Source organism: Megascapheus bottae, chromosome 22 (assembly GCF_031878675.1).
Source record: "Megascapheus bottae isolate mThoBot1 chromosome 22, mThoBot2.hap1, whole genome shotgun sequence".
NCBI classification, from domain to species: domain Eukaryota; kingdom Metazoa; phylum Chordata; class Mammalia; order Rodentia; family Geomyidae; genus Megascapheus; species Megascapheus bottae.
Genome location: NC_143530.1, coordinates 36,079,074 through 36,101,531, shown reverse-complemented (window position 1 = coordinate 36,101,531; position 22,458 = coordinate 36,079,074).

The window sequence follows — 22,458 nt, the reverse complement described above, 5'->3', positions numbered from 1 at the left end:
CTGTTACATGATTTTTTGCTTGAGAGTCAGCAAACTTATACCTATTCTCAGTGTAGATGGCATGACTCAAGAGGCTGGAGGCTTGATGGAACAGAAAGTACAGAAGACAGCTCCCTAAGCTAGTCATTGTTTTTTGAGAGAGAGTCTCTCTCTTTGTAGCCCAAGTTGGCCCTGAGCTTGCAATCTTCACACCTCAGCCTCTGGAGAGTTTCTGAGTCTTCTCAAGCTAATATAGTTTTCGTTATTCCTATCTCCTGTGAACATAACAGTCTAACTTCTTTAAAAATAAATCTAATTTTTTTCTCTTTGGCAGTACTGGGGTTTGAACTCAGGGCCTCATACACAGCCACAGCACCACTTCTGGCTTTTCTATGTATGTGGTACCAAGGAATCGAACTCAGGTTTTCATGCATGCTAGGCAAGCACTCCACCACTAGGTCCCTCCACGGACTCTATTCTGAATCAAAGCAACTAACATCTGAACATAGTGGTTAGTGGAATGATGTGATAGGGTATGGAGGTCACCCTGACCCCATTGGCAATACAGTATATTGTATACAGTTGGATATCTGAGTACTATTTTTAGCATGTACTTCTCTCTTCTGACATATAGACATAATTTTATAGGATTATTAATTGTTGTCACACATCTTTGAATTCTCTGGCTAAGAGGTATTAGCTGAATGGCTATAAATAGACTGGTGTAAGGGAGATTGGAGGGAACTAAGAGCAATGACTAAAGCAAACACCCTGTGGTGTCAAGATACAAAACAGATGGCCTGTGTCCTAGCACTCTTAGCTTAGTGCCTTAAAACATGCTGGGGCAATTATTCACACATTTATTCAGTCTATTATTCAACTCTGTGCTTAGCCCTCTAGGCTAAGTGTTGGTAGCTTTGGAGCAGATAGATGATGGTAGGAAGATGAGGAAGGGGAAGGGGTACCATTTTGACCTGAACTTGAACTCAGACTTTGAAAACAGTGTTTTATTTATAGCTGGATAAATCTGAGACAGAACCAAAGAAAATGCGTGATTTGGGTTATGTGTAGGATTCAAATAACTGGAATTTGGTACAGGTGATTGATTATGGGTCAGTGACATGTGACTAAAATGACGTGTGTCAACTGCTGTCTAAATGTGAGTCTTTGGAACAGTTTTGAAGTACCATGAGATGTCATCTAGATATGATCTATTGTCATCAAGATATAGCCCAACATATCATCTGGAAAGAATGTCAGAATTTTAGTTTGACTCACACTTGGCCCAGATTACCATCTTAGAAGTATTAATGGAGATGGATATGATTAAAAAATTCTTACTCTTATTTGGTTTCCAACCCAATGAAAATGAAAAGGACCTGTGAGTTTACCAGATAACAGATTGCAAATGCATGGGAAGAGAAATACAAGAGCGATTGTGATTTCCCTTCCCAGGCAAAATAAAACAGGAGAGCAAAGGCCAATAAAGACTGAAGTTCTTTACCTTGTGAGAGGCCTCTCATTTATTGAATTGGACTTGTGGGCCAGGTACTTTTTAGAAATTATTCCACTTAGTCCTCTAATAGCCTGATGGTTAAAGACCATTGCCAAGATTTTACAGAAAGTATAATGTCCTCACTTGTAAGCTGCACTCTAACTTGAATCTAAGGGTCTTTCGCAACTTGAGCTGTCTGCCTTAGAGTGGAATGGCATAAGGCAATAATGGCCTAAGGGTGCCTAATGATTTTAGGAACAAGTCAGAATCTCTGTACTGGTGGATCTAAGGAAATAAGCTGTCTCAGAGATGATTCTCACTGGAATCCACAGAAACTTTATTATTATCATTATCATTATTATTATTATTGCCAGTACTAGGGCTTGCACTCAGGGCCTGGACATTATCAATGTGCTTTTTTGCTCAAGGATAGTGCTCACACCTTGAGCCACAACGCCACTTCCAGATTTTTTGGTGCTTAATTTTCACAGATTTTCCTGTCCTGACTGGCTTTGAATTTTTTTTTTCTTGTTGCCAGTCCTGGGCTTGAGCTCAGGGCCTGAGCATTGTCCTTGAACTTTTTCAAGGCTAGAGCTCTACCACTTGAGCTTCAGCATGTCTGGCTTTTTTCTATGTATGTGGTACTAAGGAATCGAACCTGGGTCTTTGTGCATGCTAGGCAAGCACTCTACCACTAGGCCAAACTCCTAGCCCCTGGCTTTGAATTTTGATCCTCTGGTTTCAGCCTCCAGCCTAACTAAAAGTCACCAGTGCCTGGCAGAAACTTCTTTTAAATAGGAAAGTTGAGTGCATCTTAACTCACTAGAAAATTTTTTTTATCCGTTTAGAATAGGGTGAAGTTTAGTAGCACCCACAATGTTTTAGAGAAATGATATTTAGCTTCCTAGAAATAGATAACTCTCTCTGGGGAATGTCTCACCAGAAGAATTGAGGACATTGGGTAGACTTCCTATTAGAAATCTGGAAAAATAAGATGAATCAAGGCTTGGGGAGCTTTAGTATGCTCTAGGAGGATAAACTCTTACTATGGACTATGCTATTCTTTTTAAAATTCATATCACAACCCACCAGGATGTGAACCTAGGAGTAGGGGAGTGATGCTAAGTGGATGATGCTAAAGGCTGCTGTGGTGTCAGAAGATTCAGAAGCTGTGTGGTCTAGTAGAGACAAACAATGAAATAAAAATAGAGTGAATGGTCTTGAGTTTTAGTTCAACCACTTAATAGAAAGTTTGGAGAAGTTATTTTAACTCTTGAAGAATCAGCTTCTAAAGCCTGAAATCCTAGCTAGTCAAGAGCCTGAAATCTAAGGATTGTGGTTCGAAGCCAGCTTGGGCAGGAAAGCTGATGAGACTTTTATCTCCAACTATCAAAAGAAGCCAGAAGTGGAGCTGTGGCTCAGGTGGTAGAGTGCTAGCCTTGAATAAAAAGCTCAGTGACAGTATTCTGGGTTCAATCCATCACACACACACACACACACACACACACACACACACACACACACACACACACAGAGAGAGAGAGAGAGAGAGAGAGAGAGAGATTCTGTATGGCTATTACTGATCTGATGGAGATAAAGAGAACATCTTGTGCAGTGTTACAAGGGCTGGTTCCTCAGCAGTCCCCAAGGCACACCCTGAGAAATGAGTATCTAGTATGATTGCTTAATGGCTTCTCTCAAAAGGCAAGGCACCCAGTTCTAGAAATGAACCAGAGCCACTAGGCAGCAGCTTCTTTTCAACAAAAGGAAATACTAGAAAAAGAAGTTCAAGTTGGATCTATGAAGCTGTGGACTTGACTATGAAATGACCCAGTTGTAAGTGGAAATCTACTAGGATTCTTTCCCCAGGCCTGAGCAATCAAATCACTTGATTTCCTAAGCCACAATGAAGAGAAACTACCTGGCACAGGGTTTCAGTGACATTTTGACGTACTGCATTCCTCAGCTCAGAGGAAACAGCCAGGCCTTTCCCATAATGACAGCAGAAGATTCGAAATTAGAGCTGGATCAGGAAACTTAAAATCTGGGCCCCCCCCTTTTGTAGGTAATTAATGTTTTGGGAAGAATAATTTGATTAGAACGCCTAACCCAATTTTATTGTACTCGAAAATAACAAAACAGATGCACTCATTGTGGTATTTAACTGATTAAGCTTTTAAGGATTCATTGATTGTCTTGAGGTTGCACATCTTAAAGGGAGAGAGAGAAAAAAGTCACTGAAAAACTTAGCGTGAGGTCTGGACACTGGTAGTTCATGCCTATACATTTTCAAGACCCTGAGATTTGAGGATTGCAGTTTGAAGCCCTGGCAGGAAAGTGTGGCTCTTACTTCCAATAAAGTACAAACAAAATGAAACAAAACCCCCAAACAAAGTAGAACTGTGGCTCCAGTTAGAGCATTCGGCTTGAACACAAAAATGCTCAGAGACAACACACATGCCCTGAGTTCAAATGTCAGATCAGGCACACAGACACACAGACAGACACACACACATATACACAACCTTACCATGAAACAAGTTTCATGATAAATGTTCATTATTTTTGGTTTATTAATTAACTGAGACAGTCTTACTGTTTAGGGAAGCTGTCCTTGAACTCAAGATCTTCTTGTTGCAGTCTTTCTACCTTGAGCTACCATGTTACCAGCCCTGAAGTTTTATCTACATCTATTTCTGTCTATATATTTATCTTCAGATCTCAGCCTCTTGAATAGCTAGGATTACAGATGTGAACCACCAGCACCTGGCTTAGAGCATTCATTTGCTTGTGTTGAGGTATTGAGTTTGATCCCCAGCACTACAAAAGCAAATCACCTTGTGTCAGATCACAGTGAATTGTGTCTTGATTGCCCTGCTCTGATCTCTACTGACTTAGAATCACCATTTCCATCTATGTTAAGAAGACCTAATATTTAGATAGATCCATTATTATACTGGGTGAAATTAAGTTTCAGGTGAAGCCATGTCTTCAGACTCAAGGTGAAGGCTCTGTTTCGCATTTAAATATGGTCAAATGAAGAATGATTTGATCCTGAATTTTTTATTTTTTTTTATTTTTTTATTTTTTTTTGTTTTTGCCAGTCCTGGGCTTGGGCTCAAGGCCTGGGCACTGTCCTTGAACTTTCTCAAGGCTAGCACTCTACCACTTGAGCCTCAGCACTTTTTGCTATGTATGTGGTACCAAGGAATCGAACCCGGGTCTTCGTGCCTGCTAGGCAAGCACTCAACCACTAGGCCAAACTCCGGGCCCCTGATCCTGAATTTTTATATATGTCATCATAGAATAAGCTGAGTCATGCAAATTCCTATCACTTATTATGTTGCTCACCCATAAGGACAGAGCCATATTTCCATATTTCATCTGTGTTTGTAGTTGAAAACACACTTTCTTTTATGTCTTGAAAGAACAGATGTCAGGACAATGTTTAAAGCATATAACTCAGGCATTGAAAACTGTTTTCCTGCTTTTGAAAGAGAAACAACAACAGCAACAACAAAACACAAGAAAGCAGTCCACAAGTTTCTAAGGCATATTTTCACTGGGGGCCTTCCCAGCACCTATCCTTTAAATACATTCGTCCTTTTGTCAATGAAAGTCAGAGCCATTTTTGCCTAACAGTTGCTTTTTTCTTTTTGGTGTATTGTGGGGTTTAAATTCAAGTCTTGGATGCTGTCCCTGAGCTTTTGTGCTCAACTAGGGCTCTACCACTTGAGCCACAGCTTCACTCCCTGTTTTTTTTTTTTTTTTTGATGGTTAATGTTATATCCTGGCCATTTTGGGGTCTTTGAACCTCCCCAGCATTAGAGTCACCAGCACTCAGTGAACGGAGCAAGGAGTCATTTTTATAGCAATGCAGTGGCTACTCTGAACCTCTGGGCTGATAGAGAGCAGCTTTGACCTACTGTGGGGCTGAGCTTTTAAAGAAGAGTACCACACACAGGTGGTTCTGTTCACCAGGAAAATACCACACGCATGTGGTCAAGCAGTTTGAATAGTTTTTACAAAACCAGAATTAGACAGCTAATCCTGACAGGTTACTACAGTTAATTGGGGATAAAAATCCCACAGACTTTCCTGCCCTGGCTGGCTTCCAACCATGATCCTCAGATCTCACCTTCCTGAGTAGGTAGATTACAGGAGTCAAGTCACTGGCACCTGGGAACAAGAGTTGCTTTTGTGGATCCATCAAGAAAGCCATGTATGTTTTTCAAGGATTGAGGTACCTTCAGAAATTAAGGGCTTGATTTCCTGTCCTCATTTATCAAGTAGACCACACAGGAAGGAAGTTGCAATGGACACATTTATTTTGAACATCTTGAGGACAAGTCAGCTAGAACTTCGGAATGGTTGCTTGGACAGGTTGAAATGAAGGAAAGCAGAGGACGTGCCATCTGTCTCAGAGAAATGGCAGTTGACTTGGCAAGAACTGAATAGATAGTGACTGGAACACATAGTGCAAGGTCAGAAGCAAGTACTGGTTCCCAGTTAGGTGATGATGGTCACACCTCAAAGGTGAGTGGCTAAAGGTCACAAGCTTATTTGCACACACCTAGCAACCACCTGCAACAGTTGTCTGACTCTGAGTTTATTAAGATGGGAACAGAGAGTTCCCAGTCAAGAGGGGTGGGACCTCACATCTTATCTTACAAGGCCAGGTAGATAGTGGGAAGGCAGACAATAGGGAATAACCTCCATTTGAAAGGATGAGACAGCCTGGTGGTTTGAGCCTATATTCCTTAGCTACTCAGGGGGGCTGAGATCTAAAGATTGTGGTTCAAAGCCAGCCTAGGCAGGAAAGTCAGTGAGACTCTAGTCTCCAATTACCTACTAAAAAAGTAAGAGGTGGAGCTGTGGCTCAAATAGTAGAGTGCTGTCCTTGAGCTAGCAAAAAGGCTCAGAGACAGTGCCAAGGCTCTGAGTTCAAACCCCAGACTGGCACAGAAAAGAAAAAAAAAAAGGTGAGTTACAATAGACTTGGGAGATTGGCTAACACAGTCCTCATTCTTTTGGAGGTAAGAGACAAAAACTTTGAGGGGCTGGGAATATGGCTTGGTGGTAGAATGATAGCCTAACATTAATTAGAATGTGTTTAATTCCTCTGTACCACATACACAGAAAAAAATGAAAGTGATGCTGTGGCTCAAGGGGTAAAGTGCCAGCCTTGAGTACAAGAAACTCAGGGATAATGGCCAGGCCCTGAGTTCAAGCCCAAGAATGCAAAAGGGAGGGAAGGAAGGAAGGAAGGAAGGAAGGAAGGAAGGAAGGAAGGAATGAAGGAAGGAAAGAAAGAAAGGAAGAAAGAAAGAAAGAAAAAAAGAAAGGGCAAGAAAGAAAGAAGAGCCTCCTCAGGAGGCTGAGATGTAAGGATCACAGTTCAAAGCCAGACCAGGCTGGAAAGTATGTGAGACTCTTATCGATAATTAACCATCAGAAAATTGGAAGTAGGGTTGTGGCTCAAAGTGACAGAGCACTAGCCTTAAGCAAAGGAGTTCAAGGAGAGTACGTAGGTCGAGTTTAAGCCCCACAACCAAAAGAAATGTACCCATTATCTGACTTATGACATGGTAATCCCTCTGTATACCACCTTAATAGTAGCAATAAAGTTACACACACACACACACACACACACACATACACACACACCCCCCAAAAAATCCAGAAGTGGTCTTGTGGCTCAAGTGGTAGAGTGCTAGCCTTGAGAAAGCTCAAAGACAGTGCCCAGGCCCTGAGTTAAGACCTCAGCACTGGCCAAAAATCAAAACAAACAACCTCCCCCCACACAAAAAAAAAGAAAAGAAAAAGAAAGAAAGAAAGAAAGGAGTAAGTATGTTTGGAGCTATAACCACCAGCCAGTATCCTTAATTATTCTGACAAGCAGCATGTGTAGGATAGCCAAGAGAATATGATTATGGAGTCCAGTAAAGCAAAATAGCAAGCTCTTTAGGTACTTCTCACGCCTCTCCTTTTATTTCTAATGATAGGAGAGTCAAGCTAGTGATTTCAAGGGTGTGTGAATGAATCACTGACCATACAGAGACTTGTTTTAGGAGCAAGCTTCCTGGGGGTAAAAGGTAGGCAGGGCAGGAAACACATGGGTACACACCTGGTTACCAGCACAACTGCATTTCTCTCCTGCCACCTCTCTGCACAGTCTGCTCATTGAGCAAGACAGCAGAAAATACCTTGGCCATCTTCTGTACTTCCTGGCTATGCTCCAAAGTACTGGGGGTGTGGAGAAGGGTGGAGAAGATCTCTGCTCTTAAGAAATGTAACACTCTTTGTTATTGGTGGTGGTGGTGATCCTAGAGCTTGAACTCTGGGACTGGATGCTATCCCTGAACTTCTTTTGCACGAGGCTAACTACTACTTTGAGCCACAGCCCCACTTCTGGCTTTTTCTGAGTAGTTTATTGGAGATAAGAGTCTCATCATGGACTTTGTTACCCAGGATGGCTTCACAGTCTGATCCTCAGATCTCAGCCTCCAGAGTAACTAGGTGTGAGTCATTGGCTACTGGCTGAAACTTACATTCTATTGAGAATCCATGGTGTATACTTGGGAAATAATGGCAAGGCAATAGAGAATTTCTCTGCCTTTGAGGAAGGGATCAAAAGGGTTGTGTTAACAATGAATCACCCTGTTGGTGCCTGTTAATGTTGCCCAAGTGCTCTAGGGAGGCATCTAGACAAGAGAGGAGAGGAGAAAGGAGTGGGTGTCAGTGGCTCTTGACTTTCCCATTCTTTCCCTTGCATGTGTTTCCTCCCCAGGAGCCTGGGAATTACAGTGTTGGACTCTGACTCACCAGGATGTCATAAAGGTGGGTGAGATGTCTTGGTTTTGTGTACCTTCCACCCTTTGACAGAAAGGCACCTCCAGAAATGAACAGAATGCTAGTGCTGATGAGGGCAGTTTCGATGCACATTTCCATAAGCTAGGCAGCCTAATCCACTCTGTCTAAACATGGAAATCCCATCACTCTGCTCTACTCATCACTCCATTAATCCACTTAACCTCTGGCCAATACGGAATCTAAATATTTAATCGTGTCGACTTGCTATCTGTGTTTATTCCACATTCATTCATAGTCGGAGTCTGCTCTCTGTTTATCTGTTTGAATGGAATGTAGTTTAAGCCTAGAGTACTATAGGTAGGGAAGTAGAGCCTCTTAATTCATTTTTTTCTTTTCTGACACCTCAGTACCTAAACCTGGTACAAAGCAAATTCTGACCAAATATTCGATGTTGAAGGGCAAGAGTTTCTCAAGGTAATTTTTCTCTGTGCCAAGAGACATTATCACAACAGGAGAATCTTACTGTTTCAGAAATCCCCAATATCCATTTCATAGGTTTACTTTTTCTTTTTTAATTTTTACTTAAAAATATAACTTTAGCTGGGTGCTGGTGGCTCACACTTGTATTCCTAGCTACTCAGGAGGCTGAGATCTGAGGATTGAGGCACAAAAGTCCGTGAGACTATTATCTCCAATTAACCAGAAAACTAGAAGTGGTGCTGTGGTTCAAGGAGTAGAGCACTAGCTTTGAGCTGAAGAGCTCAGGGACAGCACCCAGGTCCAGAGTTCAAGCTTCACAACCGATCATATATGTGTGTGTGTGTGTGTGTGTGTGTGTGTACACATGTGTGTGCATGTGCGTGTATGTGTGTGTGTATAACTTTATTGCCACTATTAAGGTGTTGTACAGGGGGATTACCATTTCATAAGTCAGATAATGGGTACATTTCTTTTGGTTGTGGGGCTTAAACTCGGCCTAGGTACTCTCCCTGAACACCTTTGCTTAAGGCTAGTGCTCTGTCACTTTGAGCCACAACCCTACTTCCAATTTTCTGGTGGTTAATTAGCGATAAGAGTCTCACATACTTTCCAGCCTGGTCTGGCTTTGAACTGTGATCCTTACATCTCAGCCTCCTGAGGAGCTAGGATTACAGGCATGAGCCACCAATGTCAACTATAGTTCTCCTCTTCTCCTTTCTTTCTCTCTCCTTTCTCTCTTCTTTCATTCCCTCCCTCCCTTCCTCCCTCCCTCCCTCCCTCCTCTTTCTTCCTTCCTTTCTTCCCTTCTTCCTTTCTTCCTTTCTTCCTTTCTTCCTTTCTTCCTTTCTTTCTTTCTTTCTTTCTTTCTTTCTTTCTTTCGTCTCGGCCTGGACACTGTCCCTTGAGCCTCTTTGTACTCAATGTTAGCAGTCTATCACTTGAACCACTGCCACTTAGTAGTTTATTGGGGATAGAGTCTCATGGGGACTTTTCTGCTCCAGCTGGCTTTGAACCACAATCTTCAGATCTCAGCCTTCTGAGTGGCTAGGATTATAGGCATGCGACACTAGCACCAGGCTATGAATACATTTCTTTTTGGACAATGTTATGCCTTCCTTCACTTTTCTTGAGTTTCCCCCTCTCATCCCTGGCTTATAATATTTCATGTGGAATTGGAGAGTTGATCTTTGGATCTATTGTGGGAGCAGTAGTACATAAAAAAGGAGAGATGATCTGGCATTTGGTTTTGGCTCTGTGATAAGGTAGTATATGGAGTTAGTGTCCTTTAAAGGTTCTTTTTAGTTTTCTTATCTGCCATGTGGATGGACAGAACCACATGAACTCCTGTCTGCTTGGATTCCAATTATTTATCGAGCTCTAAGAGTCATGATGTAGGGAAAGGACTGAGGAGAGGGTGTCATTAAATATGGAATAAACACCTTTCCCCACCTTTACCGTCATGACTCAAAGAACCAGGGGTAGTGGGCAAAAAAAAAAATGGGGCATCTGTTCCCTCTCTGAACCTCCTACTCTCTCTTATTGCTTGTCCCTCTCAGCCTGGGCTTGGGGCTGCAGACATTTAGTCCTTCCATCAGTATCAGCTCATGTGTATCCAGTGCCCCTGATACCCAGGCCAGCATTCATCTGGGGGAGGGCATGCATACATGCTGAAGGTGGGGCATGGGCCCTGATTATGCCAGAGCCTCCAGATGGACGGCGTTTTTCACCCCCTGTGCAAAACCTGAGTGTGGGAGGTAGAAGGAGAGAGAAAAAGATTCTAATTTATTGCTCAGTCATGTTTATTTTCACTCTTGGCTGGTTTAGGGCATTTTTCTTAATATATTAAGGTCATAATTTTATTGACTTGAAGGCTGCTTGAAAGCTCTGTGTTGTGTGTGGAGAGAGAGAGAGAGAGAGAGAGAGAGAGAGAGAGAGAGAGAGAGAGAGAGAGAGACACAGACAGACAGACAGACAGACAGACAGACAGAGACAGAGAGAGAAGCAGACTAAGGAGCTGTGTTAAGGTGTCTTAGGTGCCTATCTTCCTCTTGTACTCTTTACAAATAAAATTCTACTAACATTTTTGTTTTGAACTTATGCTGTTAGCTCTCCTAGCTAAAACATCATTTGCTGCTTGTAGACTGCTCTACCTCTATCCTGTCATGATAGCTTTAATTGGCTTAGATAAAAAGTCAGGCCTTGTCTTAGTTATTTCGAAAAAGAGGCTCCCTTAATCTACTTTCCTTTACTAATTGACATGGGTGAAATTCCTCTGTGGTCTTCAATAATAATAGCTCTAGCTACCTTTTTTTTTGGTGCTGGGGATTGAGTTGAACATATGCAAGTGTTCTAGTAATGAGTTACACCCCCAGCCCTGTAGGAATTATTTATAACTACTTCAGCAAGCCTATGCTAAATAGTTTACATTATAAGAAATAATATCTATTGCTAATAGATATAGAATATATCTATATAGAATACTATATCTATATATTTAAGGGAATTAAGATTCAGAGAGGTTTACTAGAATTATAACAAAGTCTGGCTGCAACTGTTTATGTCCTATGAATGGAATCCAGAGAAAATCAGATTTAGTTTTGGAAAGCAAAAACCAAAGTGAAGTCTGGTCTAGTGGTATATGTGTATAATCCCAGCACATGTAGGAGCATGAGGAGGAGGTATAAGCAGGAAGTTTGTATGTTCAAAGTCAGCCTAGGTTATATAGCGAGAGTCTTTCTCTAAAAACAAACACTCAAAGTGCTGGAAGTATGGCCCGAATGCCCTATGTAGCAAGTGTGAGGTCTTGAGTTCAAACCCCAATACTGCATTCAAGTTGGGCACTAATGGCTCACCCCGTAATCCTATCTACTCAGGTTCGATCTGAGGATAAGGGTTCAAAACCTACAGGCAGAAAAGTCTGTGAGACTCATCTCCTAATAACTACCGAAAACTGGAGGTAGCCCTGTGGCTCAAAGTGGTAGAGTTATACTCTTGAGTGAAAAAACTCAGGGACAGGCTGGGTGCTGGTGGCTCATACCTGTAATCCTAGCTACTCAGGAGACTAAGATCTGAGGTTCAAGGTTCAAAGCCAGCCCGGCAAGTAAGTCCATCAGACTCTTATCTCCAATTAATCACCAGAAAACCCAGACATGGCTCTGTGGCTTAGGTGGTAGAGCATTAGCCTTGAAGAGCTCAGAAACAGCATTCAGGCCCAGAATTCAAGCTATACAACAGACAAGACAAAACAAAAACAAAAACAAACCAAAACTCAGGGATAGCACCCACGCCCCCCACCCCCCAAAAAAATCAGAGTGGCTCGTGCCTATAATGCTAGCTATTGAGGAACCTGAGATCTGAGAATCAAAGTTCAAAACCAGCCGCTTATCCCCAACTAACTGGCAAAAAACTACAATTGGATGTGTGGTTCGAGTGGTAAAGTGCCAGCCTTTATTTTGTCGGGGGGGGGGCGGTAAGCAAGTAAGAGCTACAAATTTAGCGCAAAAGCCCCAGCATTAATAATAAGAAGAAGAAGAAGAGGAAGAAGAATAGGCTGGGAATGTGGCTTAGTGGTAGAGTGCTTGCCTAGCATGAATAAAGCCCTGGATTCAATTCCTCAGTACCACATAAACAGAAAAAGCCAGAAGTGGTGCTGTGTCTCAAGTGGTAGAGTGCTAGCCTTGAGTTAAAGAAACTCAGGGACAGCGGCCAGGGCCCCAAGTTCAAGTCCCAGGACTGGCAAAAACCCAAAACAGAAGACCCACAACCTTGAGCTAAAGAGTGAAGCTCCAGCCACCAAGATAGCAGAAGTTCACAGCCATATCCTCTGAGCGAGGATGTACCTAGGTGAAGGACAAATATTAAAGTTGTGAGTCAAATACAAGTCCAAGTTATGATTCTCAAGCTTTATGAGGGCGAAGACCCCTTGTTAATATCAAAGAATTTAATGAGCCTTGTGTGATGGTCATTATACTTTTAATTATCTTATCACCGGGAGCTACTTGATAAGAGTGAGGACTCGTAACTGCCTTGTAATTATCCTGCAGGGATTTATGACACAGAAAAATAGTCACTGGAGAGAAGAAAGGAGCCCTGGACTTTTGGTGTCCAGCTTAGATGCTAACATTCAAGACGGTCTTAGATCCAACTGTCTGGTTTTATTTTTCTGCCCTTCCACTCTGAGCATCTAGAATTAAGAAGATAGATGTAGCTCTCTATTTTTGTACAGGTGGATGTGGCTGCCAAGAAAATGAGAGTGGGGTCCATTATACCAAATAAAGTTGCTCTCTTTTTGGGGTGGGGGCAGTCCTGGAGTTTGGCTAGAGAAGCATTCTCAATCACTGGAACTATACTCCGTGGTTCTTTTTGCTTTATTTATTTAATTTAATTTATTTTTGCATTTTTGCCTTAAATTTAGTTGCTGTTCTTTGCATATGCCTACCCAAGTATTTTTATGGAGATAGTCTCCATAAATACATATATGTTATATATTATATTACATATGACATATATATATATATATTTGGTTTGAACTAAGCTCATAATGTAATCCTCTTAATTTCTACCTCTTGAATCTGTTTTTTTTTTTTTTTAATTGTTTTGCTGGTCCTGTGGCTTGAACTCAGGGCCTGAGTGCTGTCCCTGAGCTTTTTACTCAAGGCTAGCACTCTACTACTTGAGCCACAGCACCACTTGTAGCTTTTTAAAGTTGTTTATTGGAGAGAAGAGTCTGGGCCTTTTGTGTCCAGGCTGGCTTCAAACTGCCATCTTCAGATCTCAGCCTTCTGAGTAGCTGGGAGTACAGGTGTGAGCCACCAGCGTCCAGGGAGTCCATTTCTACTATGCTCATGGTGGGATTCTCTCCCAGATTCATTTAATCTTTGTACTTGGCAGTAATTACGAGAAAGTTTGATCTTGCCAATGTTGAAATAAACTATACAGAAGTAGAAAGGGATTTTCAGACTTGGTAACACATTTACATTCTTGTAGTTGTCCATCTTCATGTGTATTATTTGTGTGCTCAAAGTGAACGTAAAAGTCTATCAGCACAGTGATCAACGTTTGAGCTGACAAATACCCTGAGTTGATTATTACGCAATGTATAAATGTACTGAAACATCACATGTGCCCCCATAAACATGTACAATTACCTATTAATTTAAAAAATAACAGCGCTAATTTCTCTACTTGAGACTATGGGGTTGTTTCCAATCCCCTGCCATTCTCTTCCTTGCTGGCACTAATAGAAGTAAGCATGGTTCTAATCACCATGTTTGTGTAGGATGGCAGTGGCCGGGAGAAGGCTGGGGGGCCCTGAGGGGACTCTTGGATCTAATGGGGTAAGACTGTAGTACATGCTTGTGGCTTGCTAAATGTTTTGGAAACTGTCTACCAAACTGATCTGCATTGTGTATAAAAACAATAATTTTCCAGGCAGGGCTTTTTGTTGTTGTTATTGTTATTGTCTGTCAAGCTGAGTGGTGGCTCAGCGTGAGCTCAGCGATGATAAGAGTAGTTGACAATTGGGACGGAATAGGGAACAGCTCACCTCGGAATCACTGACTCTACAGGAGGCTGGGGGGTTTGTGAAGCTGGAACATGGTAATCAGAAGAGCAATTTTATCCAAGCGATAAAGAGTACCTGGGTCTGGCTGGTTTCTCTCTCTGTCTCTCCCTCTGTCTCTCTTGGAAGGATAAATTAAGCTGTTTATTCTTGTGCTGTTTATCAGCTCTGTCTGATCTGATTGCTATCACCCAGGATATATAAACGTGATATGCAAAGGTTTCTGGCTGAAGGGTCACCATGTCCTGGAAAGAAACATAATTTCACATGAGTCTTTATTTCGTTTCTTAGTCTACAGGGAAAAGTGACACTGAAGACTTGTCATTTTCTTTAATTTAGGCCATTTTGGAACTTAGCACAGAAGAAAATTGGAAGAAATGTCAGCAAATTTACTTGAAAGGTCAAGTTCATCTACTGTGGGCTTTGCCAGTTGTGCCATGGATTTCATTGTCAAGATATCAAGTTGGATTTATTTATTTAAGCACTGGGGATTGTTCCCAGGGCCTTACACATGTAAGACCAGTTACTATACCATGGAGTTTGTGAGCATCCATTCTCACTGATGCCTATATGTACTTTTAGCCATTCCTCTGCCATCCTCCTCATCCTGGCCTCTCTGTGGGTTCTTCATCTGTCATCTTTGCTGGTGCTGGCTTGTCTCCATGTCTCCAAGGGCTGTCTCGCTGATTTCTCCTCTGGCTAGCCAGCATGCTTATACCATTGGAGACTGGTTTTCTTGCAAGGCACCACTGTTTAGAGCCCTCCTCTGTTTATTTATTTGTTTGTTTATGACACTGGGCTTTCCACTTGCTAGGTAGGCACTGTACCATCTAAATCTCAGGCCTTTTTAATTTTAGCTATTTTTTTAAAATAGGATCTTGTGCTTTTGCCCAGAGCTGACCACAGATCACCGTCTTTTCTTATCTATTTCTCTTCTTCCTCCTCCTCTTCTTCCTCCTCCTGTTCTTTTAGTGTTGTTGTTATTGTTGTTTTCCAGTCCTGGGCTTGAATTCAGGGTCTGAACACTGTCCCTGAGTTGTTGCTGCTGCTGCTGCTGCTGCTGCTGCTGCTGCTGCTGCTGCTGCTGCTGCTCCTCCTCCTCCTCCTCCTCCTCCTCCTCCTCCTCCTCCTCCTCCTCCTCCTCCTCCTCCTCCTTCTTCTCCTTCTTTTTCTTTGTGGGTCATGGGTCTGGAACTAGGTCTGAGTTCTGTCCCTGAGCTCTTCAGCTCAAAACTAGCACCCTACCCTTGAGCCAAGCCCCACATCCTGTTTTCTAGAGGTTAATTGGAAATAAGAGTCTCAGGTACTTTTGTGCCCTGGCTAGCTTTGAAACTTGATCCTTAGATCTCAGCCTCCTGAGTAGGTAGGATTACAGGCATGAGCTACCACATTTGGCTCCCGAGCTTCTTTTTTACTTAAGATTATCATTCTACCACTTGAGCTACAGTGCTACTTCCAGCTTTTTCTGTTTATGTGGTACTGAGGAATCAAACCCAGGGCTTCATGCAGGCTAGGCAAGCACTCTCCCATTAAGCCACATTCCCAGCAACTTTTTTTTTTTAAATTGTGATGAAACCAAGTTGTTGGGCTTCCTTGTTCTTTATCACATATTGGCTTTTTTCTGACTAATTGGAGATTGCATTTAGAGGATTTTTCAGTCTGGGCTGGCTTAGAATCTTGATTCCCTGTATCTTAGCCTCTCCAATAGTTAGAATTACAGGCATGAGGTATGGGTGTCTGGCTTTTCAGATCTTTTTAATAAGATGGCAAACATAAATCAAGGGCCCAAATGGCAGGATCAAGATATGTATTATACTTGATATAATTTATTTGTGTATTTCAAAAGAACTATATGGGTGTGACTGAAATATATGGCATATGATTGAGTGGTAAAGTGAAGGCTTTGAGTATGTAAAGCCCTGGGTTCTATCCTTAGCACCACCCACCAAAAAAAAAAAATCTGATTTTAGAAATTGAGGAAGCCTCCTCAAGATCTGGACAGGATATTTCAAGATGTTTCTTGAAGCAGCTTTCCTCTGCTGCTTTCCAAGTATTGCAAGGATTAATGTAATTAGAGCCTGTGCTTGTGTAGCACTCTGGCATTCTCTGACAGAAACTGCTAGATAAGTGTAAAATTTTTATAAGTGTAATGGAATCAAATAGTGTTGTAATGAATGGGCCTCACTGCTGATATTACCTTTAAGAGTCTCTTTATTGTCTTGTGTTTACTGTATGTGATGAGCCCAGGTGATTAATAACGATGATAATAATTACTCTTATGGCATTCATTTCATGCTTCCAAAAGGCCTTTACAACTTGCTTGTTTATGTTATCTTTAGTCTTCACAGTAGCTGCTCTGTTAAGTCAGTGTTGTATTAGTTTTTTTGGTTGTTGTTGTTCGTTGATTGTGGGGCTTGAACTCAGGGCCTGGGCCTATCTCTGAGCTTTTTGCTCAAAGCTAGTGCTCTACCACATTGAACCACATCTCTGCTTCTGGTTTTCTGGCGGTTAAGGGAGATGAGTCTTAGACTTTCCTGCGTAGGCTGATTTTGGACTGCAATCCTCAGATCTCAGCCTCCTGATGAGTTAGAATTACAGGTGTAAGCCACCAGCACATGCCTTAGGGTTCTTTCTTTTTTTCTTTCTTTCTTTTCTTCCTCTTCCTCTTCCTCCCCCCCCCACTCTTCCTCCTCCTTCTTTTTCTTGGTGCCAGTCTTGGGCCCGGGTGCAGTTCCTGAGCTTTTTATTTTTTATTTTTATTTTTTTTTAATTTTGTGTGCCCGTCATGGGGCTTGAAATCTGGGCCTGGGCACTGACCTTGAACTCTTCTGCTCAAGGCTACCACCCTACTCCTGGGCCTGGGTGTTGTCCCTGAGCTCTTCAGCTCAAGGCTACTGCCCTACTCTTGAGCCAAGACCCACTTCCTGTTTTCTAGAGGTTAACTAGAGATAAGAGTCTCAGGTACTTTTGTGCCAGGGTTGGCTTTGACCTTGATCCTCAGATCTCAGCCTCCTGAATAGCTAGGATTACAAGCATGAGCCACTGCACCCAGCTTTCACTTTATTTTTTTGGGAGGGGGGCTGGTGGTTAATTAGAGATAAGAATCTCACAGTCTTTCTTGCCTGGGCTGGCTTTGAACCATGACCCTCAGATCTTAGTCCTTCCTAAGTAGGTAAGATTACAAGCATGAGCCACTAGTGCCCAGCTTGTATCATTTTTGTTTGCAATGCTTTCATAGAAAAGGAAAAACCTGAGGACCAGAGAAGGGGGCACTGGAGTTTTTACATTTACATAGGACTGTTCCATGTCAAGCTGTTAGATTTTTACTTTGTGGGGTGAAGATGCATGTAGAACTGGATAAGAAGATGGGTGGGCAGAGGGAGAGAAAGGTGAAGGGCACAGAGGTACTGTGCAAGTATGTTGGCAGAGGCTGGGCACTGGGTCTGGGGTACTGATGCAGGAGGAGTCTTGTACATCTCAAGCAAAGGTCTGAAGCTCTGAGTTCAGAGCAGTTTGTGGGTGTAGGGTTCCTTTGGAGGCCCCTTTTAAGGCCTGGGTGGTATACGGAATGCCCGTGTCTGCCTATATTTCTTCAGCTCAAGGTGGTTGATCAAGGGGAAGAGGGCTTTATGTAGTAGCTAATTGGGTGCAATAAGAAACAGGACCCCGGAACACTCCTTCCCCACCCAAGCACAGTTGTCAGCAACTGAGTACTGCATAATCAGCTGCTTGGAATGATCACGTGGGGATTAGATGGTGCTAAGCAAGGGTTGTACATATCTTTGAGACATATCTGTGTGTCAATTACACTGTGGATGACCAGATTTATGTGCTTTTTGGCAGTGCTGCTAAGCTATTAATCATATTTCGTCAACAGGCCCCATGTAAACCAACAGCAAACGGCACATCTCACAAGAAAAACGGCACATCCCAGCAAGAAAAAAAAGAGTCACATTAAAAGGGTCACATTTCTTTCTCTGTTTTCTGCTGACATCTCCAGATCTGAAAATGAGGATGGACATATAAAAGTACCAATCAAATTCCTCCTTCCTTCCCTCCCTCCCTTTCTTACTTTTTATTTTTGAGATAGTTTATTGATGTAATTCAGAATGGTCTTGAACTTCAGATCCTCCTGCCTCTCTTTTCTGAGTGCTGGAATTACAGACAAGCACTATCCAGCTCTTCCTCCTCCTCTTCTTCTTCCACTTCTTCTTCCTCTTTCTTCTCATCCTCTTCAACTTAAATCAAGATCTAAGCATGTTTTCTGAGTTAGAGGAGACTGGATTTCTTGTTAGCATCTGGGAATGGCATATTTAACATAAAAATGCACATCCATTACATTTTCACTTAATGACAAACTGAAGGTTTCATGGTGTTCTTTTACTTCTATTACATTGTCATTTAGCATGGCCATACATATAGATTTCTTATTACTTGCTAAGCTTACATATCTTATGAAGTGCCATACATCTAATGTCATAATTAAATGTCGCTGGGCTAATGTACATGAGTGTTTGAGCTTTATCACTAATTGCTATGTTAGCATAAATTAGACAGTGAAGTAATTAGAAGCCCAAATGCAGCTGTGTCTTATGGGGTGCAGTTTGAGGGGGCACCTCATGTTTGTGTGCATGGAGGAAAGGTCTGCCATGTGAACTGGCTCTGCCTTCTCTCCTCTCTTTACCTGGGTGACCTCACCAGCTCATTTGTCTTTCATGTTTGCCCAGAAGTCTCCAAAATGATATCTAGAGTACTAGCCATTGTCTACAGGTGGGATCCCATTGTTTCTTTAAAGAATTTTCTGTGATAAGTCCACAGGGATGTTTTTACTGTATAAACCAGCATTAATAGAAGTATGTTTTTGAAGAAAGCATTTTTAAATTTTTCTTTTCTCCCCCCCCCCCAGTCCTGGGGCTTAAACAAAGGGCCTGGGCACTGTCCTTAAGCTAAGAAAGCATTTTTATCTTCAATTCAGACTAATTGGGGTTGAGGTACATATGTATGTATGGTGGAAGGGATTGGGAGCTTGTAAAGAAAACAGAGGCTAGTGGCTCATGCCTGTGGTCCTAGCCACTCAGGAGGGGGAAAGGTTTGAAGCCAATCTTGACAGAAAAAATTCTAAGAGACTTCATATCCAATTAACCAGAAAAAAAGCCAGAACTGGAGGTATGGCTCAAGTGGTAGAGTGTTAGTCTTGAGTGAAAAAAACCAAGGGAGAACATGGAGCTTTGAGTTCAAGACCCAGTACTGGCACATTAAAGAGAGGAGGGGTGGGGGGAGAGAGACAGAGAGCTTTTAAAAATCGTTTGTCAGGGCTGGGAGTGTGGCCTAGTGGTAGAGTGCTTGCCTAGCATGCATGAAGTGGATTCGATTCCTCGGTACTAACAAAAAGCCAGAAGTGGTGCTGCTGTGGCTCAAGTAGTAGAGTGCTAACCTTGAGAAGATTCAAGGATAGTGCCTAGGCCCTGGTTAAAGCCCCAAGACTAATAAAAAATAAAAATAAAAAAATAAAATCTTGTTGATGCTGGGGCTTAAACTCTGGTTCTTGTTTGCCAGACTGACATAAACTAAACTGTGTGCTTGGCCTACACAGTCTGGATTTTCCTGTATGGTGGATTATGCCTATGCCCTGCTCTCATCTGAGCAGCTGTTCCCTGTGGTTTGGGCTCTTACCCTCTTAGAACTGCATAGTTCATGGAGCTGTTTCTCTCCTGTGGTAGGAACAGAAGGAAGAAAAAGGCTCTCTGCTATTGCCTGACAGTTATGATAAGCCTTGTCAAATTCCCATTTCCTGAGGTGCCTTTTGCCCATTAGGAGACTGATTGCTTGTGGGAGTTTCTTGAATTCCAACAGAGACAAGATCAAGGCCTAATGTGCTGAGGGAACATGGAGCTTCTCTTTCCTTGACCAACAAATTTTGACAGAACGGCTTGTCAACAAATGGGCCTGGGGTAGGAAGATAAAGAGTTGTCATTTAGAAATAAATGCTGTTATTTCTCTTTACAAATTTGTAACCTCTTTTCAACTCTCTCCCTCCCACTCTCTCTCCTACTCCCTAATATTGGCATTTTGCACACCAGTGAAATGCTCAGCCAGGTACGTGTGGAAGCTTCCCACCTCACTCTGGTGCATTTGTTCTTGTTCCCGGTAAGTGTCTTCTGGCTCTTGCCCCCCTAAATATTTCCCTCCACTCTGGTGTATTTGTTCTTATTCCTGGTAAGTATCTTCTGGCTCTTGCCCCCCAAAATATTTCCCTCCAAGCTAGTATAAAATATCCTGGGTAGTGGGGAAGAGGCAGGTCTGATATGCCAGACATGTATATCTTTCAAGTAATCAAGTTTAAGTTTAGCTCTTAATTAGCTCAAGTCTACTGCCCTACCTCTCAAGCCACAGCCCCCCTTCTGGTCTTCTAGTGGTTAAATGGAGATAAGAGTCTCACTGTTCTTAATGTCTGGGCTGACTTTGAACTGCGATCCTCAGATCTCAGCATTCTGAGAGGCTAGGATTACAAGCATGAGCCACTGTGCCTGGTGAGAAGGTAGGTTTATAGATCGAGAAGGGCTGAAAAAAGCAGAAACAAAATAAAACAAAAAGAAAATTGGCAATTTCAAAGTTACTTGGCTCCTAAGGCTTAGACAGGTAGCCTAACAGTAGAAAAATAACCAATTGGCTAATGGTTTAACTTTTTTCCTTGAATGCATTAAGACAGAGGGAACTTCAATATTGTGGAAATTGAGGTTGACAGGTTTGGGAAATTTGGCTGTTACCTCTCTAACATGGAGTTCTTGGGAAGTCAGGTAACAATTTATTTTCGGGGGTTGCTGATGTGGAACTTTAGCCTGAGTGTGTCCATTTTGATTATTAGTTTGGTTTGTTAGTGCCTAGGGAAGGTACCTTGTCCAAAACAAAGATGCCCTATAATTTCTATTGTTGTCTATAATATAGTCCTATCTACAATGAAGTAACTTATCATTGGCATATATGGGAACAGCTCAAATGATCCCTCAACTTGTGTCATTCTCATTTTAATTTATAGAATTACACACACACACACATTCACACATTCACACATATCAAAATTGTTAGGTTTTGCCTTCATGAATCCCCATCTCTTTAAGGGCAGCAGGCTTGGTGTTTAGCTCAGTCCCTCATTTACTGAAATGTCTTGCCTCTACCTACTGACCCGCCCCAGGAAAAGCTTGTTTTCTTGGATTCCATTCTTTCTTGTGTAGGATTCTTTGCCTGCTCAGCTTCTCAAGATACTGACTCATTACCCAACATCATCTGTTGGAGTGAACTACTACCAAAGCTAGGAAGAAAGGAGCTGATTGGTCAGTTTTTCTGTGTCAAACACTTTTCATAAGTGTTGTCAAAAGTTACATCTGACCTTTGATGTGGACATTGTTATCCTATTTTATAGAAGAGGATGCCCAGAGCGTTAGGTAAATTGCTGCCTGGAGAATGGTTGCTCAAATAATAGGAGTTCATGATCTTAAGATAAAATAGCAAGTCAGAGCTTGTGTGTGGAGTCCTCCCTGGAAATCCCAGGGTTTGATACAGAAGGAAATAGGGGTACTGGTTCCCAAGAATGGGTTGAGGTAACTCACATGAGCAACAGCTGTGTCATCATGATGTTCTGGTAGGCAGATACCAGAGGACGAACTATTTGGAGGAGCTGGGACCCAGTTTGCACTAGTCACCTCAGCACACATCATTTTATCCTTGGGCCAAAGGGGTTCATCAGGAATACACAAAATCACTTTAAAGTGTAAAATGAGGAGTGCTAAAAACTAAAAGAATAAGAAAGAAAGGAAGGGAAGAGCAAAGAAGTAAAAGGAAGGAGGGAGAAAGATAAGGAGCTGACTCTCAGGTATCATGTAACTTGGAATTGTCTTTTTTTATTAAAGATTTATTAACATTGATTTTTACATCATATTTCAAATGACAAGATTAACAAACAAGTGTTCAAGAAGGGAATCTCTATCTACAATCACTGGGACTTAGTTTTTAGAACTTAATCCAAATTAGGCTAAGGGTTTGTATGTCATAGAAACATATTATGAAATAAAACATTATGTCTATAGAGTCATAGTGGAATTGTCTTTTTACTATGGAATCATTTTTTTCCCCT